The sequence below is a fragment of the Bos mutus genome, chromosome 11 (genome assembly GCF_027580195.1).
Source record: "Bos mutus isolate GX-2022 chromosome 11, NWIPB_WYAK_1.1, whole genome shotgun sequence".
Taxonomy (NCBI): Eukaryota; Metazoa; Chordata; class Mammalia; order Artiodactyla; family Bovidae; genus Bos; species Bos mutus.
The window spans coordinates 104,595,248-104,600,298 of NC_091627.1; positions in this window are offsets into that span (position 1 = coordinate 104,595,248).

Sequence of the window (5,051 nt, forward strand, 5' to 3'; positions counted from 1 at the left end):
GGGAGGAGCCCCGGCCGCCGCCGCCGCCCGGTCCCCGCCCGAAACCGTGGGGCGCGCCCCAAGGGCCCTGCCCAGCGTCATAGGCGCAGCTCTGAAACACTCCAAGGTTGAGACTGGGGTTTGACTCCTGAGCCCCACGTCTGGGCGCTACCTTCCATCGGAAGCCGAATAAAGCCATTCGGTGAGGCGCTTTACACTCTTTGCAGGTGATCAGCATTTGTTAAGAATGATCACCATCAACAGTTGGCTCCCTAAACTCCGCAGGCACCGTGGCATCTCTTGGATCAGCATAACGCAAACTGTTCTTAAGTTGGGGCTCTTTTATCTTTCTGCCGGGTGCGTTAATATGCATCCAAGTTCACCGTGGGACTAGTTCCCTGCCTTGCAGGGACTGCTGAGACCAGGTACGGTCACCCATGCCTTCTCCCTGTGCCCTCAGAGCCTGGAGCCTGGAACTCTGCACCACCCCGATCCGCACCACTCGGCGCTGGAACTGCTGGGCGATGGATTAAGGGCAATCACACCTGCCTTGAATCTTGGACCTTGGAGGGAGCCAGCACTGCTGAGGGCACTGCTGGGCACTGCCCAGCACCGCCTAGGCTCTTTGCCCACGTGACCTCATTTAATCTCAAGGAGCCTTTCCAGCGGGTGTCACCCCACCTCCAGGCTCAGAGTGGAGAAGGAACATGCCCAGGAGAGCAATTGGGCCTCTTGACTGGCGACGGCTGACAGTCCCCACTGCCTCTGTGTCCCTTGCATAAAACCCACACACTCGAAAACTGTATCTGTGAGTCTGCTTCTCTTTTTATTATATTAGCTAGTTTGTTGTATAGTTTTAGATTTCATATATGAATATCACACAGCATTTGCCTTTCTCTGACATTTCATTTAGTCTGATGTCCTCCGAGTCCATCCATGTTACTACAAACGGCAAAAGGTTTTTCTTTTTTATGATTTAGTAGTATTCCATTGCGTATGTGTGTGTGTGTGTGTGTGTATCTCACATCTTCTTTATCCATTCATCTGTTGATGGACAGTTGGGTTGCTTCTATACCTTGGTGATTGAAAATAATGCTGCTATGAACATCGGGGTGCATGTACCTTTGCAGAGGAGTGGTTTGGTTTTCTCGGACATATACCCAGATGTGCAATTGCTGGGTCAGATGACAGTTCCAATTTTAGTATATTGAAAACCTCCATACTATTTTCCAAAGTGGCTGCATCATCAATTTACATTCCCACCAACAGTGTACGGGGGTTCTCTTTTCTTCACATCCTTGCCAACATGAATTGGAAGTATTAATATTGTTAAAGATTCAATACAACTCCTATCAAAATACTAATGACATTTTTTGCAGAACTAGAGCAAATAATTTTGAAATGTGTACTAAAACACAAAAGACCCTGAATAACCAAAATAATCTTGAGAAAGAACAGAACTGGAGGAATCACTCATCCTGACTTCAGACTATACTACAAAGCTAGTCATTAAAATAGTATGGTGCTGGCACAAAAACAGGCACACAGATCAATGGAACAGACTAGAGAGCCCAGAAACAAACCCATGCACTTACGGTCAATTAATCTGGGATGAAGGGAGCAAGAATATACAATGGAGAAAAGACAGTCTCTTCAGTAAGTGGTACTAGGAAAACTGGACAGCCACATATACAAGAATGAAGTTAGTACATTCTACTATACCACATACAAAACTCAAAAGGGATCAAAGACCTAAATGTAAGCCAAGAAACCATAAAACTCCTAGAGGAAAACATAGGCAGAACATTCTTTGAAAGAAATTGTAGCAGTAATTTTTTGGATCTGTCTCCTAAAGCAAAGGAAATAATAGCAAAAATAAACAAATGGGACCTAATTAAACTTGAAAGCTTTTGCCCAGCAAAGACAACCATGAAAGGCATGGCAACCATGACAAATGAAAAGGCAAACCACTCAATGAGAAAAATGTTTGCAGATGATAAAAGGAGTTAATATCCAACTTATCTAAACAGCTCCTATAACTCAACATAAAAAAATACCCCAATTTAAAAATGGGTTGAAGAATTGAATATACATTTTTTCAAAGAGGAAATGGCCAACAGGCGCATGAAAAGATGCTCAACATAATCAGGGAAATGCAAATCAAAACCATGGTGAGGTCTCACCTCATACCTTCCAGAATGGCTATCACTGAAAAGAACACAACAAATGTTGGCAAGGGTGTGGATCCCTGCCTTTCTGAAGCTCGCCCTAGAGCACAGGAGAGAGAGGTCAATCAAACACTGCATGATAAATGTGTAAAGGGTTTGGTGCTGGGAGGGAGTGCAGGCAGACTCAAGAGCACCCAGCAGCCCAGCCTGGCTTGGGCTCGGGGTCCAGGGAGCTTGTGGAGGAAGGGACCATTGAAGGGGGAGCAGTGGTTACCTGGAGGGAGAAGGCAGCCTTCCCTACAGAGGAGCAGCAGGCACCCGGCCCTGGAGTTTGGTCAGGCCCTGCTCCTCATGCTGTGAGGTTGCAGGATAGATATGGGAATCCCTGAGGGGGTCAGAGCCACTCTGCTGGGGGAGCAGTGGGGAGACCTGTGGCATCCAGGGCAGAAGGAAACAGCACAGATGGGTTCTGGCAAAAGAAGACAAGGGAGTCTGAGGAGAGCCTGAGCAGGAAGGGGGAAACGGGTGTGCCAGGCCAAGCGAGAGGCATACATGGGTCCTGGAGGCCGGAAAGGGTCTGATCTCTGTGGGGAGCAAAGTGGCTCCTGGGGCAGAGCTGGAAAGGCCAAGGGCAGGCTGGGCTCAGGTGGAAAGAAGCAAAATTTAAAGAACATAAAGCACACCTCAAGCTGAGTCATTTCTCTCCTGTTCAACCCTGAGACTGCTGCATGCTCGTGCTAAGTCGCTTCAGTCGTGTCCGACTCTCTGCAACCCCGTGGACTGTAGCCTCCCAGGTTCGTTTGTCCATGGGATTCTCCAGGCAAGAATACTAGATTGAATTGCCATGCCCTCCTCCAGGGATTTTCCCGAACCAGGGATCAAACCCATGTTTCTTATGTCTCTTGCATTGGCAATCGGGTTATTTACTGCTAACATGACCTGGGAAACCCAGCCCTGAGACTAATCCGACTCAATCTCTCCACCCTGGAGAGCGGCAGGACCCTCACCTCTGCAGAAGAGCTCACCCTCTGCCCCTCGAGTTGTGCCGGAATCTGGCCTAAGTCACCCAAAATATCAGGAAGCACTCGGTGCACAGGGAGGGCTGGGCCAGGGGCCCCCAGAGGCCGACTCACCCTCCAAGCAGGTTGGGGCAGACCGGCTGCTTCCTGTTAAGCTTGTCTCTTCCAGGTTTCACTCAAATAGCCTTTGCCACACAGCATGCATTTCAGACTGTGAAGAATTGAGTAAACATTAGAATTTTGCAGGTGCATCCTGGAACAGCCTTGATCGCAGGTATTTTGCTCTCAGACTCACACTTCTACCTGGGCTTCCTCCTAAGGCCTCCCTGTGGAAACTGACCTCTTCTGGAGGACCAGTCACCCACTCCCAGAGAAACCACTCAACTGGGAAGCCTTTTGCCTCCCACCTACTGTGCTGGTGGGCCCTCTTTTGCTGTCTGTTCTCTGCATTTGTTTTCTCTTGGGAAAAATACACTTACTAATGTATATTAGTAAGGAAAGTTGTACTGATGCCCCCACCCATCTCTTCCAAACCAAGGCAACTGTTTTCACTCTGTACATTATTTTTAGTTTTATTTTGTAAGATACTGATTGATCGATTTAGCTGTTCAGGTCTTAGTTGCGGCACACAGGATCTTCAGGCTTCATTTTGGTGTGCGGATTCTTTCAATTGTGGCCTGTGGGATCTAGTTCCCTGGCCAGAGGTTGAACCCTGGCCTGCTGACTTGGGAGGCCGAGTCTTGGCCACTGGACCACCAGCGAAGTCCCGCACATCACCTTTTAGGACTCGTGAAGAGGCAGACCTGAAACTCAGAGGCAGAAACTCGCTGAGCTTCAGTTTCCACCTGGTGACCTGTTCATTCAGTCAGTCTCAAACACACCCTCCAAGCGCCACGCCCACTATGTCTGAGCACAGGTGACCAGGCTGAGGAGGGAGGGATGCGAGAGCCTGAGAGGTGGAGGGGGGGCCCACTGTCCCTGGGAGCATCCCGTGTGGCAGCCATGAGGGCCTTTGCCAAGGCCAGTGTGAGTTCTCCAGGGAAGAGAGGGGAGTCCAGCAGGTGCCCATGTCTCTTTAGTCCTTGGAAGGCATGGTCAGTGCCAAGAGCTTGGGACAAAAACAGGGGTCCAGGGACCAGCCCGTAGTTCTATGCATTGGCATAGGGACCCTGGAGATCTGGGACAGCATAAAATCAGAAAACATAATAAAACCGTAAAACTTCAGCCAAGCAGATTATGAAACTCAGTGCAGAAGAATGGCATGTCCTTTTGAAGAGTAGCAGGAACTTGTTTATTCAGCCCTTGGTTTTGTTGTTTAGTTGTTAAGTCATGTCCAGCTCTTTGTGACCCCCTGGACTGGAGCCCACCATGCCCCTCTGTCCATGGGGTTTCCCAGGCAAGAGTACTGGAGTGGGTTGCCATTTCCTCCTCCAGGGCATCTTCCCTACCCAGGGATCAAACCCACATCTCCTGCATTAGCAGGCAGATTCTTTACCACTGCTGCTGCTGCTGCTGCTGCTGCTGCTAAGTCGCTTCAGTCGTGTCCGACTCTGTGCGACCCCATAGACGGCAGCCCACCAGGCTCCCCCGTCCCTGGGATTCTCCAGGCAAGAACACTGGAGTGGGTTGCCATTTCCTTCTCCAATGTGGAAGCCTATGACCCTCACCTCTCAATACCTAGTATTTAACGAAGTGCTTGCAGCATGGGAGGAGTGGTGACGGCTTGTTCAAGGACAGGGAGGGAGGGTGGGGAAGGGAAGGCAGTGAGAAAGGAGGGCGACATTACGCATGCCAGCGGGCTTCTGGGGAACCCAGGACCCTTCAGGCTCCACGGTGGCTGTGTCCCACTGGTCTCCTGGACTTGCCAGGAAGCATGTCCTTTGGG